Raw genomic sequence first — 18,822 nt, forward strand, 5'->3', positions numbered from 1 at the left:
ACAGTTTTCTTGTATCTACGAACGCCAGAATGCATAAAATTGACCTAAACGTCTCCTTTTCCTATTCTGAGTCGATTCTGCATGCTTTAAGTGTGTTTGGTGGCTCAGAACCATCAAAAAACGTTGAAATATAGTTCAAATTCAATAAAAATCGACAAAAATACAGTTTCTAGCTAAAATTTGATGGTTTCGTTGCACTTTCCGAGCCCGTAGGGTATCTGAGTGGCTTAAAAGTACAAGAAAACACTTCAAAAGTGACGTTTCTGAAGAATTTTAACAGTTTTCTTGTATCTACGAACGCCAGAATGCATAAAATTGACCTAAACGTCTCCTTTTCCTATTCTGAGTCGATTCTGCATGCTTTAAGTGTGTTTGGTGGCTCAGAACCATCAAAAAACGTTGAAATATAGTTCAAATTCAATAAAAATCGACAAAAATACAGTTTCTAGCTAAAATTTGATGGTTTCGTTGCACTTTCCGAGCCCGTAGGGTATCTGAGTGGCTTAAAAGTACAAGAAAACACTTCAAAAGTGACGTTTCTGAAGAATTTTAACAGTTTTCTTGTATCTACGAACGCCAGAATGCATAAAATTGACCTAAACGTCTCCTTTTCCTATTCTGAGTCGATTCTGCATGCTTTAAGTGTGTTTGGTGGCTCAGAACCATCAAAAAACGTTGAAATATAGTTCAAATTCAATAAAAATCGACAAAAATACAGTTTCTAGCTAAAATTTGATGGTTTCGTTGCACTTTCCGAGCCCGTAGGGTATCTGAGTGGCTTAAAAGTACAAGAAAACACTTCAAAAGTGACGTTTCTGAAGAATTTTAACAGTTTTCTTGTATCTACGAACGCCAGAATGCATAAAATTGACCTAAACGTCTCCTTTTCCTATTCTGAGTCGATTCTGCATGCTTTAAGTGTGTTTGGTGGCTCAGAACCATCAAAAAACGTTGAAATATAGTTCAAATTCAATAAAAATCGACAAAAATACAGTTTCTAGCTAAAATTTGATGGTTTCGTTGCACTTTCCGAGCCCGTAGGGTATCTGAGTGGCTTAAAAGTACAAGAAAACACTTCAAAAGTGACGTTTCTGAAGAATTTTAACAGTTTTCTTGTATCTACGAACGCCAGAATGCATAAAATTGACCTAAACGTCTCCTTTTCCTATTCTGAGTCGATTCTGCATGCTTTAAGTGTGTTTGGTGGCTCAGAACCATCAAAAAACGTTGAAATATAGTTCAAATTCAATAAAAATCGACAAAAATACAGTTTCTAGCTAAAATTTGATGGTTTCGTTGCACTTTCCGCGCCCGTAGGGTATCTGAGTGGCTTAAAAGTACAAGAAAACACTTCAAAAGTGACGTTTCTGAAGAATTTTAACAGTTTTCTTGTATCTACGAACGCCAGAATGCATAAAATTGACCTAAACGTCTCCTTTTCCTATTCTGAGTCGATTCTGCATGCTTTAAGTGTGTTTGGTGGCTCAGAACCATCAAAAAACATTGAAATATAGTTCAAATTCAATAAAAATCGACAAAAATACAGTTTCTAGCTAAAATTTGATGGTTTCGTTGCACTTTCCGAGCCCATAGGGTATCTGAGTGGCTTAAAAGTACAAGAAAACACTTCAAAAGTGACGTTTCTGAAGAATTTTAACAGTTTACTTGTATCTACGAACGCCCGAATGCATAAAATTGACCTAAACGTCTCCTTTTCCTATTCTGAGTCGATTCTGCATGCTTTAAGTGTGTTTTGTGGCTCAGAACCATCAAAAAACGTTGAAATATAGTTCAAATTCAATAAAAATCGACAAAAATACAGTTTCTAGCTAAAATTTGATGGTTTCGTTGCACTTTCCGAGCCCGTAGGGTATCTGAGTGGCTTAAAAGTACAAGAAAACACTTCAAAAGTGACGTTTCTGAAGAATTTTAACAGTTTTCTTGTATCTACGAACGCCAGAATGCATAAAATTGACCTAAACGTCTCCTTTTCCTATTCTGAGTCGATTCTGCATGCTTTAAGTGTGTTTGGTGGCTCAGAACCATCAAAAAACGTTGAAATATAGTTCAAATTCAATAAAAATCGACAAAGATACAGTTTCTAGCTAAAATTTGATGGTTTCGTTGCACTTTCCGAGCCCGTAGGGTATCTGAGTGGCTTAAAAGTACAAGAAAACACTTCAAAAGTGACGTTTCTGAAGAATTTTAACAGTTTTCTTGTATCTACGAACGCCAGAATGCATAAAATTGACCTAAACGTCTCCTTTTCCTATTCTGAGTCGATTCTGCATGCTTTAAGTGTGTTTGGTGGCTCAGAACCATCAAAAAACGTTGAAATATAGTTCAAATTCAATAAAAATCGACAAAAATACAGTTTCTAGCTAAAATTTGATGGTTTCGTTGCACTTTCCGAGCCCGTAGGGTATCTGAGTGGCTTAAAAGTACAAGAAAACACTTCAAAAGTGACGTTTCTGAAGAATTTTAACAGTTTACTTGTATCTACGAACGCCAGAATGCATAAAATTGACCTAAACGTCTCCTTTGCCTATTCTGAGTCGATTCTGCATGCTTTAAGTGTGTTTGGTGGCTCAGAACCATCAAAAAACGTTGAAATATAGTTCAAATTCAATAAAAATCGACAAAAATACAGTTTCTAGCTAAAATTTGATGGTTTCGTTGCACTTTCCGAGCCCGTAGGATATCTGAGTGGCTTAAAAGTACAAGAAAACACTTCAAAAGTGACGTTTCTGAAGAATTTTAACAGTTTTCTTGTATCTACGAACGCCAGAATGCATAAAATTGACCTAAACGTCTCCTTTTCCTATTCTGAGTCGATTCTGCATGCTTTAAGTGTGTTTGGTGGCTCAGAACCATCAAAAAACGTTGAAATATAGTTCAAATTCAAAAAAATCGACAAAAATACTGTTTCTAGCTAAAATTTGATGGTTTCGTTGCACTTTCCGAGCCCGTAGGGTATCTGAGTGGCTTAAAAGTACAAGAAAACCCTTCAAAAGTGACGTTTCTGAAGAATTTTAACAGTTTTCTTGTATCTACGAACGCCAGAATGCATAAAATTGACCTAAACGTCTCCTTTTCCTATTCTGAGTCGATTCTGCATGCTTTAAGTGTGTTTGGTGGCTCAGAACCATCAAAAAACGTTGAAATATAGTTCAAATTCAATAAAAATCGACAAAAATACAGTTTCTAGCTAAAATTTGATGGTTTCGTTGCACTTTCCGAGCCCGTAGGGTATCTGAGTGGCTTAAAAGTACAAGAAAACACTTCAAAAGTGACGTTTCTGAAGAATTTTAACAGTTTTCTTGTATCTACGAACGCCAGAATGCATAAAATTGACCTAAACGTCTCCTTTTCCTATTCTGAGTCGATTCTGCATGCTTTAAGTGTGTTTGGTGGCTCAGAACCATCAAAAAACGTTGAAATATAGTTCAAATTCAATAAAAATCGACAAAAATACAGTTTCAAGCTAAAATTTGATGGTTTCTTTGCACTTTCCGAGCCCGTAGGGTATCTGAGTGGCTTAAAAGTCAGAGATATGGAGAAGGAGAATGAGCTTCGACTTCTGCGCATCGGTACACTATGGGGGCCGCCATTTTATCAGTTAACCTTAAAGTTTTGTTTACCTACGGGGTTACGACGTTGTTGAACCAGTTGTAATTTGGAGTTAAAATTATTACTTAATTTGTTTTACCGTTAGTGTACGTGTGAACGTGCTTGTTAGTGTTAAAGGACATTATTATTGACAACAAACATGTCTTGTACAGTTTCTCACTGTAAAAATTGTCAACGATTTCGTTCAGAAGGTGTATCTTTTCATCAGTAAGTTTTCTTCATTATCTTATTAAAATCGAATACGTAGATATTTATAATTAATAACAATTGGTTATTGCAATACTATGTGATCAATATTTATTATATCTGATTTTAGGTTTCCGAAAGATCGAAAACTTTTAAAAAAGTGGCTGATTGTTGTGAAAAAAGATGACAGCTTCAAACTGACTAAGTCTAAGCTGGTGTGCTCAGATCATTTCACAACAACTGATTTCATTGTTGTAAATGAGAGAAAACGATTGAAATCGAACGCAATTCCCAGGGTGAATTTAGATGAAAGTCTAGAAGCTTCTTCAACTTCAATGAGTACTGTGAGTGCTACTTCAGCTGATATTTGAGAAGAGTCTCCATCGATTATACCTCAAGGTGTAAAGAGGACATTAAGGTTTGAATATTTTATTATATTGAATTTTTTACTACTGTTAATAATTATTATTTAGTGCTGCGCAGAGATACCATGGAAAAAGCAGTAGCAGTACAAGTGGAAGTAAAAGCAAGAACTCAAAAAGTAGTTCTGACAGGAGGGAAGGTGATAAGCTGGCGTTACATAAAGAAACTACATGAATTACAAAATGATGAATTCCTAAATGTTGCAAACAAGTTGAAAAAGGCACATTTGGAGTGATGGAAACATAAAATGAAAGTAAGTTGTTTTCCTGACAATATTCCTTATTGACAATAATTAAGTTCTATTATAGGTGAGTTTAGCAGCACAAACTCTTAGCAAGAGTTGCAGATGCACTTGAATTTTTAAAACATCTTGGTATTAGTGACTTTCAAGGTTGTGAAACAACAATAGAATTCATCAGAAGGATAGATTCTTTATTTGATATTCTCAATTCCTGAAGTGTACGTGCTAGAATTTTAAGGCACCTTTGAGAGAAAACAATGAAGAAATGTGGCGTCCATTTCTCATCGACACCAGTGAGTATCTTCTGAATTTGAAGGATGTCACTGGCAGGCCTTTGTGGTGCACGCCCCGAAAAACGTCAATTCTGGGCTTTGTTATTTCCGCTACGTCGTTCATGGGAATTTTTGATGAATTTGTTAGTAGTAAGAGGTTGAATGACTTGCTAACATAAATGTAGTCAAGATCATCTAGAAATTTTCTTCTGCTCAGTGCGGTAAGCTTTTAAAAAAACAATTGTATTACTTTTTTATGCACTGGAATTACACAAATCTGTATTTATTTTTCTGTTTTCAGATCGAGAAATGGGTGAAACAATAACCCTACTCCTCTACGATTTTGTAAAACTTAGAAGATTGCTTCTATTTACAAACATAACGAGGGAAGGAGGAAATTGTAAAGTGCTTTGCACCACCTGTCTGCTCTCTGTTAGCATTGGCCCAAAGCAAAAGAGCACAAATGTTCAACAATCAGTTGACGTGTTTGTCTTGAAAAAATATGATCTTGATATTTTGACTGAAGCACTTGCAGATCATGACTATGAACGTCTAATTTTATTGGGCTGAGTGAAGTGGCAGAAAACGTGGCATATATTGGTAGCTATGTTGTCAAAATGCTGGTGAAGACGTTTAAGTGCGCAGACTGCATTTCTTCTTGCATTGAAACACGAGGAAGTGACTTACAGTTTTACAGATTATTGGACAAAAAAAACATGGGTAAAATAAAATACTTACAATAGTTATTTTTTAAGTCTTAACAAAATTTTGATTTTAGGTGGGCTTATTAAACCTTTTGCTGGGGTTGTGAAGACTTGTTGTTACTGTTAATACGAAAAATTTTGCAACTCACCGATAAACTTCCAAGCGATGAACAATTTTTTAAAACTTTCGGCATGCCAGCATTCTTTTTCCTAATTTAGAAGACCCACGCACTCGAGACGGTGGCCATCGATGAAGGCCATTTATATATTCTTATTAAACAAATAATTAATGCCTACATGCGAATAAGAATGTTTAATTTGAGCAAAAGACTTTCACGTCTTGCTCAAGGCACTTCTGTTAGACATGTGTACACATAATTAGTACTGTTTTCGCATCAATAAATATATTGAAGTATAATTATGTTTATTTATTCGTTTAAGGTGAAATATATTTTAGTTGTGATTTATTATTAGGTGATTGTAATTAATGATTTTAAACTTCCCGCCCAATAATGAAGCAATTGTCTAGGGATATCAAGTTCTGTTAGTGATTTGTGATTATGTTGGCAACAGTCAACTGATAAAATGGCTGCTTTCAATTTTAGACCAAGGATTTCGTCTGCGCATGGGGAAGCTCATTCTCCTTCTCCATATCTCTGTTAAAAGTACAAGAAAACACTTCAAAAGTGACGTTTCTGAAGAATTTTAACAGTTTTCTTGTATCTACGAACGCCAGAATGCATAAAATTGACCTAAACGTCTCCTTTTCCTATTCTGAGTCGATTCTGCATGCTTTAAGTGTGTTTGGTGGCTCAGAACCATCAAAAAACGTTGAAATATAGTTCAAATTCAATAAAAATCGACAAAAATACAGTTTCTAGCTAAAATTTGATGGTTTCGTTGCACTTTCCGAGCCCATAGGGTATCTGAGTGGCTTAAAAGTACAAGAAAACACTTCAAAAGTGACGTTTCTGAAGAATTTTAACAGTTTTCTTGTATCTACGAACGCCAGAATGCATAAAATTGACCTAAACGTCTCCTTTTCCTATTCTGAGTCGATTCTGCATGCTTTAAGTGTGTTTGGTGGCTCAGAACCATCAAAAAACGTTGAAATATAGTTCAAATTCAATAAAAATCGACAAAAATACAGTTTCTAGCTAAAATTTGATGGTTTCGTTGCACTTTCCGAGCCCGTTGGGTATCTGAGTGGCTTAAAAGTACAAGAAAACACTTCAAAAGTGACGTTTCTGAAGAATTTTAACAGTTTTCTTGTATCTACGAACGCCAGAATGCATAAAATTGACCTAAACGTCTCCTTTTCCTATTCTGAGTCGATTCTGCATGCTTTAAGTGTGTTTGGTGGCTCAGAACCATCAAAAAACGTTGAAATATAGTTCAAATTCAATAAAAATCGACAAAAATACAGTTTCTAGCTAAAATTTGATGGTTTCGTTGCACTTTCCGAGCCCGTAGGGTATCTGAGTGGCTTAAAAGTACAAGAAAACACTTCAAAAGTGACGTTTCTGAAGAATTTTAACAGTTTTCTTGTATCTACGAACGCCAGAATGCATAAAATTGACCTAAACGTCTCCTTTTCCTATTCTGAGTCGATTCTGCATGCTTTAAGTGTGTTTGGTGGCTCAGAACCATCAAAAAACGTTGAAATATAGTTCAAATTCAATAAAAATCGACAAAAATACAGTTTCTAGCTAAAATTTGATGGTTTCGTTGCACTTTCCGAGCCCGTAGGGTATCTGAGTGGCTTAAAAGTTCAAGAAAACACTTCAAAAGTGACGTTTCTGAAGAATTTTAACAGTTTTCTTGTATCTACGAACGCCAGAATGCATAAAATTGACCTAAACGTCTCCTTTTCCTATTCTGAGTCGATTCTGCATGCTTTAAGTGTGTTTGGTGGCTCAGAACCATCAAAAAACGTTGAAATATAGTTCAAATTCAATAAAAATCGACAAAAATACAGTTTCTAGCTAAAATTTGATGGTTTCGTTGCACTTTCCGAGCCCGTAGGGTATCTGAGTGGCTTAAAAGTACAAGAAAACACTTCAAAAGTGACGTTTCTGAAGAATTTTAACAGTTTTCTTGTATCTACGAACGCCAGAATGCATAAAATTGACCTAAACGTCTCCTTTTATTATTCTGAGTCGATTCTGCATGCTTTAAGTGTGTTTGGTGGCTCAGAACCATCAAAAAACGTTGAAATATTGTTCAAATTCAATAAAAATCGACAAAAATACAGTTTCTAGCTAAAATTTGATGGTTTCGTTGCACTTTCCGAGCCCGTAGGGTATCTGAGTGGCTTAAAAGTACAAGAAAACACTTCAAAAGTGACGTTTCTAAAGAATTTTAACAGTTTTCTTGTATCTACGAACGCCAGAATACATAAAATTGACCTAAACGTCTCCTTTTCCTATTCTGAGTCGATTCTGCATGCTTTAAGTGTGTTTGGTGGCTCAGAACCATCAAAAAACGTTGAAATATAGTTCAAATTCAATAAAAATCGACAAAAATACAGTTTCTAGCTAAAATTTTATGGTTTCGTTGGACTTTCCGAGCCCGTAGGGTATCTGAGTGGCTTAAAAGTACAAGAAAACACTTCAAAAGTGACGTTTCTGAAGAATTTTAACAGTTTTCTTGTATCTACGAACGCCAGAATGCATAAAATTGACCTAAACGTCTCCTTTTCCTATTCTGAGTCGATTCTGCATGCTTTAAGTGTGTTTGGTGGCTCAGAACCATCAAAAAACGTTGAAATATAGTTCAAATTCAATAAAAATCGACAAAAATACAGTTTCTAGCTAAAATTTGATGGTTTCGTTGCACTTTCCGAGCCCGCAGGGTATCTGAGTGGCTTAAAAGTACAAGAAAACACTTCAAAAGTGACGTTTCTGAAGAATTTTAACAGTTTTCTTGTATCTACGAACGCCAGAATGCATAAAATTGACCTAAACGTCTCCTTTTCCTATTCTGAGTCGATTCTGCATGCTTTAAGTGTGTTTGGTGGCTCAGAACCATCAAAAAACGTTGAAATATAGTTCAAATTCAATAAAAATCGACAAAAATACAGTTTCTAGCTAAAACTTGATGGTTTCGTTGCACTTTCCGAGCCCGTAGGGTATCTGAGTGGCTTAAAAGTACAAGAAAACACTTCAAAAGTGACGTTTCTGAAGAATTTTAACAGTCTTCTTGTATCTACGAACGCCAGAATGCATAAAATTGACCTAAACGTCTCCTTTTCCTATTCTGAGTCGATTCTGCATGCTTTAAGTGTGTTTGGTGGCTCAGAACCATCAAAAAACGTTGAAATATAGTTCAAATTCAATAAAAATCGACAAAAATACAGTTTCTAGCTAAAATTTGATGGTTTTAATACATATTCATACATTTATTGCACTTTCCGAGCCCGTAGGGTATCTGAGTGGCTTAAAAGTACAAGAAAACACTTCAAAAGTGACGTTTCTGAAGAATTTTAACAGTTTTCTTGTATCTACGAACGCCAGAATGCATAAAATTGACCTAAACGTCTCCTTTTCCTATTCTGAGTCGATTCTGCATGCTTTAAGTGTGTTTGGTGGCTCAGAACCATCAAAAAACGTTGAAATATAGTTCAAATTCAATAAAAATCGACAAAAATACAGTTTCTAGCTAAAATTTGATGGTTTCGTTGCACTTTCCGAGCCCGTAGGGTATCTGAGTGGCTTAAAAGTAGAAGAAAACACTTCAAAAGTGACGTTTCTGAAGAATTTTAACAGTTTTCTTGTATCTACGAACGCCAGAATGCATAAAATTGACCTAAACGTCTCCTTTTCCTATTCTGAGTCGATTCTGCATGCTTTAAGTGTGTTTGGTGGCTCAGAACCATCAAAAAACGTTGAAATATAGTTCAAATTCAATAAAAATCGACAAAAATACAGTTTCTAGCTAAAATTTGATGGTTTCGTTGCACTTTCCGAGCCCGTAGGGTATCTGAATGGCTTAAAAGTACAAGAAAACACTTCAAAAGTGACGTTTCTGAAGAATTTTAACAGTTTTCTTGTATCTACGAACGCCAGAATGCATAAAATTGACCTAAACGTCTCCTTTTCCTATTCTGAGTCGATTCTGCATGCTTTAAGTGTGTTTGGTGGCTCAGAACCATCAAAAAACGTTGAAATATAGTTCAAATTCAATAAAAATCGACAAAAATACAGTTTCTAGCTAAAATTTGATGTTTTCGTTGCACTTTCCGAGCCCGTAGGGTATCTGAGTGGCTTAAAAGTACAAGAAAACACTTCAAAAGTGACGTTTCTGAAGAATTTTAACAGTTTTCTTGAATCTACGAACGCCAGAATGCATAAAATTGACCTAAACGTCTCCTTTTCCTATTCTGAGTCGATTCTGCATGCTTTAAGTGTGTTTGGTGGCTCAGAACCATCAAAAAACGTTGAAATATGGTTCAAATTCAATAAAAATCGACAAAAATACAGTTTCTAGCTAAAATTTGATGGTTTCGTTGCACTTTCCGAGCCCGTAGGGTGTCTGAGTGGCTTAAAAGTACAAGAAAACACTTCAAAAGTGACGTTTCTGAAGAATTTTAACAGTTTTCTTGTATCTACGAACGCCAGAATGCATAAAATTGACCTAAACGTCTCCTTTTCCTATTCTGAGTCGATTCTGCATGCTTTAAGTGTGTTTGGTGGCTCAGAACCATCAAAAAACGTTGAAATATAGTTCAAATTCAATAAAAATCGACAAAAATACAGTTTCTAGCTAAAATTTGATGGTTTCGTTGCACTTTCCGAGCCCGTAGGGTATCTGAGTGGCTTAAAAGTACAAGAAAACACTTCAAAAGTGACGTTTCTGAAGAATTTTAACAGGTTTCTTGTATCTACGAACGCCAGAATGCATAAAATTGACCTAAACGTCTCCTTTTCCTATTCTGAGTCGATTCTGCATGCTTTAAGTGTGTTTGGTGGCTCAGAACCATCAAAAAACGTTGAAATATAGTTCAAATTCAATAAAAATCGACAAAAATACAGTTTCTAGCTAAAATTTGATGGTTTCGTTGCACTTTCCGAGCCCGTAGGGTATCTGAGTGGCTTAAAAGTACAAGAAAACACTTCAAAAGTGACGTTTCTGAAGAATTTTAACAGTTTTCTTGTATCTACGAACGCCAGAATGCATAAAATTGACCTAAACGTCTCCTTTTCCTATTCTGAGTCGATTCTGCATGCTTTAAGTGTGTTTGGTGGCTCAGAACCATCAAAAAACGTTGAAATATAGTTCGAATTCAATAAAAATCGACAAAAATACAGTTTCTAGCTAAAATTTGATGGTTTCGTTGCACTTTGCCAGCCCGTAGGGTATCTGAGTGGCTTAAAAGTACAAGAAAACACTTCAAAAGTGACGTTTCTGAAGAATTTTAACAGTTTTCTTGTATCTACGAACGCCAGAATGCATAAAATTGACCTAAACGTCTCCTTTTCCTATTCTGAGTCGATTCTGCAAGCTTTAAGTGTGTTTGGTGGCTCAGAACCATAAAAAAACGTTGAAATATTGTTCAAATTCAATAAAAATCGACAAAAATACAGTTTCTAGCTAAAATTTGATGTTTTCGTTGCACTTTCCGAGCCCGTAGGGTATCTGAGTGGCTTAAAAGTACAAGAAAACACTTCAAAAGTGACGTTTCTGAAGAATTTTAACAGTTTTCTTGTATCTACGAACGCCAGAATGCATAAAATTGACCTAAACGTCTCCTTTTCCTATTCTGAGTCGATTCTGCATGCTTTAAGTGTGTTTGGTGGCTCAGAACCATCAAAAAACGTTGAAATATAGTTCAAATTCAATAAAAATCGACAAAAATACAGTTTCTAGCTAAAATTTGATGGTTTCGTTGCACTTTCCGAGCCCGTTGGGTATCTGAGTGGCTTAAAAGTACAAGAAAACACTTCAAAAGTGACGTTTCTGAAGAATTTTAACAGTTTTCTTGTATCTACGAACGCCAGAATGCATAAAATTGACCTAAACGTCTCCTTTTCCTATTCTGAGTCGATTCTGCATGCTTTAAGTGTGTTTGGTGGCTCAGAACCATCAAAAAACGTTGAAATATAGTTCAAATTCAATAAAAATCGACAAAAATACAGTTTCTAGCTAAAATTTGATGGTTTCGTTGCACTTTCCGAGCCCGTAGGTTATCTGAGTGGCTTAAAAGTACAAGAAAACACTTCAAAAGTGACGTTTCTGAAGAATTTTAACAGTTTTCTTGTATCTACGAACGCCAGAATGCATAAAATTGACCTAAACGTCTCCTTTTCCTATTCTGAGTCGATTCTGCATGCTTTAAGTGTGTTTGGTGGCTCAGAACCATCAAAAAACGTTGAAATATAGTTCAAATTCAATAAAAATCGACAAAAATACAGTTTCTAGCTAAAATTTGATGGTTTCGTTGCACTTTCCGAGCCCGTTGGGTATCTGAGTGGCTTAAAAGTACAAGAAAACACTTCAAAAGTGACGTTTCTGAAGAATTTTAACAGTTTTCTTGTATCTACGAACGCCAGAATGCATAAAATTGACCTAAACGTCTCCTTTTCCTATTCTGAGTCGATTCTGCATGCTTTAAGTGTGTTTGGTGGCTCAGAACCATCAAAAAACGTTGAAATATAGTTCAAATTCAATAAAAATCGACAAAAATGCAGTTTCAAGCTAAAATTTGATGGTTTCGTTGCACTTTCCGAGCCCGTAGGGTATCTGAGTGGCTTAAAAGTACAAGAAAACACTTCAAAAGTGACGTTTCTGAAGAATTTTAACAGTTTTCTTGTATCTACGAACGCCAGAATACATAAAATTGACCTAAACGTCTCCTTTTCCTATTCTGAGTCGATTCTGCATGCTTTAAGTGTGTTTGGTGGCTCAGAACCATCAAAAAACGTTGAAATATAGTTCAAATTCAATAAAAATCGACAAAAATACAGTTTCTAGCTAAAATTTGATGGTTTCGTTGCACTTTCCGAGCCCGTAGGGTATCTGAGTGGCTTAAAAATACAAGAAAACACTTCAAAAGTAACGTTTCTGAAGAATTTTAACAGTTTTCTTGTATCTACGAACGCCAGAATGCATAAAATTGACCTAAACGTCTCCTTTTCCTATTCTGAGTCGATTCTGCATGCTTTAAGTGTGTTTGGTGGCTCAGAACCATCAAAAAACGTTGAAATATAGCTCAAATTCAATAAAAATCGACAAAAATACAGTTTCTAGCTAAAATTTGATGGTTTCGTTGCACTTTCCGAGCCCGTAGGGTATCTGAGTGGCTTAAAAGTACAAGAAAACACTTCAAAAGTGACGTTTCTGAAGAATTTTAACAGTTTTCTTGTATCTACGAACGCCAGAATGCATAAAATTGACCTAAACGTCTCCTTTTCCTATTCTGAGTCGATTCTGCATGCTTTAAGTGTGTTCGGTGGCTCAGAACCATCAAAAAACGTTGAAATATAGTTCAAATTCAATAAAAATCGACAAAAATACAGTTCCTAGCTAAAATTTGATGGTTTCGTTGCACTTTCCGAGCCCGTAGGGTATCTGAGTGGCTTAAAAGTACAAGAAAACACTTCAAAAGTGACGTTTCTGAAGAATTTTAACAGTTTTCTTGTATCTACGAACGCCAGAATGCATAAAATTGACCTAAACGTCTCCTTTTCCTATTCTGAGTCGATTCTGCATGCTTTAAGTGTGTTTGGTGGCTCAGAACCATCAAAAAACGTTGAAATATAGTTCAAATTCAATAAAAATCGACAAAAATACAGTTTCTAGCTAAAATTTGATGGTTTCGTTGCACTTTCCGAGCCCGTCGGGTATCTGAGTGGCTTAAAAGTACAAGAAAACACTTCAAAAGTGACGTTTCTGATGAATTTTAACAGTTTTCTTGTATCTACGAACGCCAGAATGCATAAAATTGACCTAAACGTCTCCTTTTCCTATTCTGAGTCGATTCTGCATGCTTTAAGTGTGTTTGGTGGCTCAGAACCGTCAAAAAACGTTGAAATATAGTTCAAATTCAATAAAAATCGACAAAAATAAAGTTTCTAGCTAAAATTTGATGGTTTCGTTGCACTTTCCGAGCCCGTAGGGTATCTGAGTGGCTTAAAAGTACAAGAAAACACTTCAAAAGTGACGTTTCTGAAGAATTTTAACAGTTTTCTTGTATCTACGAACGCCAGAATGCATAAAATTGACCTAAACGTCTCCTTTTCCTATTCTGAGTCGATTCTGCATGCTTTAAGTGTGTTTGGTGGCTCAGAACCATCAAAAAACGTTGAAATATAGTTCAAATTCAATAAAAATCGACAAAAATACAGTTTCTAGCTAAAATTTGATGGTTTCGTTGCACTTTCCGAGCCCGTAGGGTATCTGAGTGGCTTAAAAGTACAAGAAAACACTTCAAAAGTGACGTTTCTGAAGAATTTTAACAGTTTTCTTGTATCTACGAACGCCAGAATGCATAAAATTGACCTAAACGTCTCCTTTTCCTATTCTGAGTCGATTCTGCATGCTTTAAGTGTGTTTGGTGGCTCAGAACCATCAAAAAACGTTGAAATATAGTTCAAATTCAATAAAAATCGACAAAAATACAGTTTCTAGCTAAAATTTGATGGTTTCGTTGCACTTTCCGAGCCCGTAGGGTATCTGAGTGGCTTAAAAGTACAAGAAAACACTTCAAAAGTGACGTTTCTGAAGAATTTTAACAGTTTTCTTGTATCTACGAACGCCAGAATGCATAAAATTGACCTAAACGTCTCCTTTTCCTATTCTGAGTCGATTCTGCATGCTTTAAGTGTGTTTGGTGGCTCAGAACCATCAAAAAACGTTGAAATATAGTTCAAATTCAATAAAAATCGACAAAAATACAGTTTCTAGCTAAAATTTGGTGGTTTCGTTGCACTTTCCGAGCCCGTAGGGTATCTGAGTGGCTTAAAAGTACAAGAAAACACTTCAAAAGTGACGTTTCTGAAGAATTTTAACAGTTTTCTTGTATCTACGAACGCCAGAATGCATAAAATTGACCTAAACGTCTCCTTTTCCTATTCTGAGTCGATTCTGCATGCTTTAAGTGTGTTTGGTGGCTCAGAACCATCAAAAAACGTTGAAATATAGTTCAAATTCAATAAAAATCGACAAAAATACAGTTTCTAGCTAAAATTTGATGGTTTCGTTGCACTTTCCGAGCCCGTAGGGTATCTGAGTGGCTTAAAAGTACAAGAAAACACTTCAAAAGTGACGTTTCTGAAGAATTTTAACAGTTTTCTTGTATCTACGAACGCCAGAATGCATAAAATTGACCTAAACGTCTCCTTTTCCTATTCTGAGTCGATTCTGCATGCTTTAAGTGTGTTTGGTGGCTCAGAACCATCAAAAAACGTTGAAATATAGTTCAAATTCAATAAAAATCGACAAAAATACAGTTTCTAGCTAAAATTTGATGGTTTCGTTGCACTTTCCGAGCCCGTTGGGTATCTGAGTGGCTTAAAAGTACAAGAAAACACTTCAAAAGTGACGTTTCTGAAGAATTTTAACAGTTTTCTTGTATCTACGAACGCCAGAATGCATAAAATTGACCTAAACGTCTCCTTTTCCTATTCTGAGTCGATTCTGCATGCTTTAAGTGTGTTTGGTGGCTCAGAACCATCAAAAAACTTTGAAATATAGTTCAAATTCAATAAAAATCGACAAAAATACAGTTTCTAGCTAAAATTTGATGGTTTCGTTGCACTTTCCGAGCCCGTAGGGTATCTGAATGGCTTAAAAGTACAAGAAAACACTTCAAAAGTGACGTTTCTGAAGAATTTTAACAGATTTCTTGTATCTACGAACGCCAGCATGCATAAAATTGACCTAAACGTCTCCTTTTGCTATTCTGAGTCGATTCTGCATGCTTTAAGTGTGTTTGGTGGCTCAGAACCATCAAAAAACGTTGAAATATAGTTCAAATTCAATAAAAATCGACTAAAATACAGTTTCTAGCTAAAATTTGATGGTTTCGTTGCACTTTCCGAGCCCGTAGGGTATCTGAGTGGCTTAAAAGTACAAGAAAACACTTCAAAAGTGACGTTTCTGAAGAATTTTAACAGTTTTCTTGTATCTACGAACGCCAGAATGCATAAAATTGACCTAAACGTCTCCTTTTCCTATTCTGAGTCGATTCTGCATGCTTTAAGTGTGTTTGGTGGCTCAGAACCATCAAAAAACGTTGAAATATAGTTCAAATTCAATAAAAATCGACAAAAATACAGTTTCTAGCTAAAATTTGATGGTTTCGTTGCACTTTCCGAGCCCGTAGGGTATCTGAGTGGCTTAAAAGTACAAGAAAACACTTCAAAAGTGACGTTTCTGAAGAATTTTAACAGTTTTCTTGTATCTACGAACGCCAGAATGCATAAAATTGACCTAAACGTCTCCTTTTCCTATTCTGAGTCGATTCTGCATGCTTTAAGTGTGTTTGGGGGCTCAGAACCATCAAAAAACGTTGAAATATAGTTCAAATTCAATAAAAATCGACAAAAATACAGTTTCTAGCTAAAATTTGATGGTTTCGTTGCACTTTCCGAGCCCGTAGGGTATCTGAGTGGCTTAAAAGCACAAGAAAACACTTCAAAAGTGACGTTTCTGAAGAATTTTAACAGTTTTCTTGTATCTACGAACGCCAGAATGCATAAAATTGACCTAAACGTCTCCTTTTCCTATTCTGAGTCGATTCTGCATGCTTTAAGTGTGTTTGGTGGCTCAGAACCATCAAAAAACGTTGAAATATAGTTCAAATTCAATAAAAATCGACAAAAATACAGTTTCTAGCTAAAATTTGATGGTTTCGTTGCACTTTCCGAGCCCGTAGGGTATCTGAGTGGCTTAAAAGTACAAGAAAACACTTCAAAAGTGACGTTTCTGAAGAATTTTAACAGTTTTCTTGTATCCACGAACGCCAGAATGCATAAAATTGACCTAAACGTCTCCTTTTCCTATTCTGAGTCGATTCTGCATGCTTTAAGTGTGTTTGGTGGCTCAGAACCATCAAAAAAACGTTGAAATATAGTTCAAATTCAATAAAAATCGACAAAAATACAGTTTCTAGCTAAAATTTGATGGTTTCGTTGCACTTTCCGAGCCCGTAGGGTATCTGAGTGGCTTAAAAGTACAAGAAAACACTTCAAAAGTGACGTTTCTGAAGAATTTTAACAGTTTTCTTGTATCTACGAACGCCAGAATGCATAAAATTGACCTAAACGTCTCCTTTTCCTATTCTGAGTCGATTCTGCATGCTTTAAGTGTGTTTGGTGGCTCAGAACCATCAAAAAACGTTGAAATATAGTTCAAATTCAATAAAAATCGACAAAAATACAGTTTCTAGCTAAAATTTGGTGGTTTCGTTGCACTTTCCGAGCCCGTAGGGTATCTGAGTGGCTTAAAAGTACAAGAAAACACTTCAAAAGTGACGTTTCTGAAGAATTTTAACAGTTTTCTTGTATCTACGAACGCCAGAATGCATAAAATTGACCTAAACGTCTCCTTTTCCTATTCTGAGTCGATTCTGCATGCTTTAAGTGTGTTTGGTGGCTCAGAACCATCAAAAAACGTTGAAATATAGTTCAAATTCAATAAAAATCGACAAAAATACAGTTTCTAGCTAAAATTTGATGGTTTCGTTGCACTTTCCGAGCCCGTAGGGTATCTGAGTGGCTTAAAAGTACAAGAAAACACTTCAAAAGTGACGTTTCTGAAGAATTTTAACAGTTTTCTTGTATCTACGAACGCCAGAATGCATAAAATTGACCTAAACGTCTCCTTTTCCTATTCTGAGTCGATTCTGCATGCTTTAAGTGTGTTTGGTGGCTCAGAACCATCAAAAAACGTTGAAATATAGTTCAAATTCAATAAAAATCGACAAAAATACAGTTTCTAGCTAAAATTTGATGGTTTCGTTGCACTTTCCGAGCCCGTAGGGTATCTGAGTGGCTTAAAAGTACAAGAAAACACTTCAAAAGTGACGTTTCTGAAGAATTTTAACAGTTTTCTTGTATCTACGAACGCCAGAATGCATAAAAATTGACCTAAACGTCTCCTTTTCCTATTCTGAGTCGATTCTGCATGCTTTAAGTGTGTTTGGTGGCTCAGAACCATCAAAAAACGTTGAAATATAGTTCAAATTCAATAAAAATCGACAAAAATACAGTTTCTAGCTAAAATTTGATGGTTTCGTTGCACTTTCCGAGCCCGTAGGGTATCTGAGTGGCTTAAAAGTACAAGAAAACACTTCAAAAGTGACGTTTCTGAAGAATTTTAACAGTTTTCTTGTATCTACGAACGCCAGAATGCATAAAATTGACCTAAACGTCTCCTTTTCCTATTCTGAGTCGATTCTGCATGCTTTAAGTGTGTTTGGTGGCTCAGAACCATCAAAAAACGTTGAAATATAGTTCAAATTCAATAAAAATCGACAAAAATACAGTTTCTAGCTAAAATTTGATGGTTTCGTTGCACTTTCCGAGCCCGTAGGGTATCTGAGTGGCTTAAAAGTACAAGAAAACACTTCAAAAGTGACGTTTCTGAAGAATTTTAACAGTTTTCTTCTATCTACGAACGCCAGAATGCATAAAATTGACCTAAACGTCTCCTTTTCCTATTCTGAGTCGATTCTGCATGCTTTAAGTGTGTTTGGTGGCTCAGAACCATCAAAACACGTTGAAATATAGTTCAAATTCAATAAAAATCGACAAAAATACAGTTTCTAGCTAAAACTTGATGGTTTCGTTGCACTTTCCGAGCCCGTAGGGTATCTGAGTGGCTTAAAAGTACAAGAAAACACTTCAAAAGTGACGTTTCTGAAGAATTTTAACAGTTTTCTTGTATCTACGAACGCCAGAATGCATAAAATTGACCTAAACGTCTCCTTTTCCTATTCTGAGTCGATTCTGCATGCTTTAAGTGTGTTTGGTGGCTCAGAACCATCAAAAAACGTTGAAATATAGTTCAAATTCAATAAAAATCGACAAAAATACAGTTTCTAGCTAAAATTTGATGGTTTCGTTGCACTTTCCGAGCCCGTTGGGTATCTGAGTGGCTTAAAGGTACAAGAAAACACTTCAAAAGTGACGTTTCTGAAGAATTTTAACAGTTTTCTTGTATCTACGAACGCCAGAATGCATAAAATTGACCTAAACGTCTCCTTTTCCTATTCTGAGTCGATTCTGCATGCTTTAAGTGTGTTTGGTGGCTCAGAACCATCAAAAAACGTTGAAATATAGTTAAAATTCAATAAAAATCGACAAAAATACAGTTTCTAGCTAAATTTGATGGTTTCGTTGCACTTTCCGAGCCCGTAGGGTAT

At 35.7% G+C, this 18,822-nt stretch overlaps 1 long non-coding RNA gene across 3 annotated transcripts; it reads left to right on the plus strand.

Moving 5' to 3' along the window:
• Positions 1 to 4,042: 4,042 nt before the first annotated feature.
• On the plus strand, positions 4,043 to 5,778 carry LOC135122425 (uncharacterized). 3 transcript variants are annotated; one of them, XR_010279379.1, is made up of 5 exons: positions 4,043 to 4,234; positions 4,290 to 4,492; positions 4,548 to 4,973; positions 5,054 to 5,472; positions 5,531 to 5,778. It is a non-coding gene; the product is annotated as an uncharacterized LOC135122425 (long non-coding RNA). The 3 variants fall into 3 exon arrangements; XR_010279378.1 differs by having other exon boundaries at positions 4,537 to 5,472; XR_010279377.1 differs by having other exon boundaries at positions 4,548 to 5,472.
• Positions 5,779 to 18,822: the final 13,044 nt, after the last annotated feature.

This window comes from Zophobas morio, unplaced genomic scaffold (assembly GCF_036711695.1).
Source record: "Zophobas morio isolate AGI-343-1 ecotype UQ-CSIRO unplaced genomic scaffold, CSIRO_AGI_Zmor_V1 ptg001230l, whole genome shotgun sequence".
Taxonomy (NCBI): Eukaryota; Metazoa; Arthropoda; class Insecta; order Coleoptera; family Tenebrionidae; genus Zophobas; species Zophobas morio.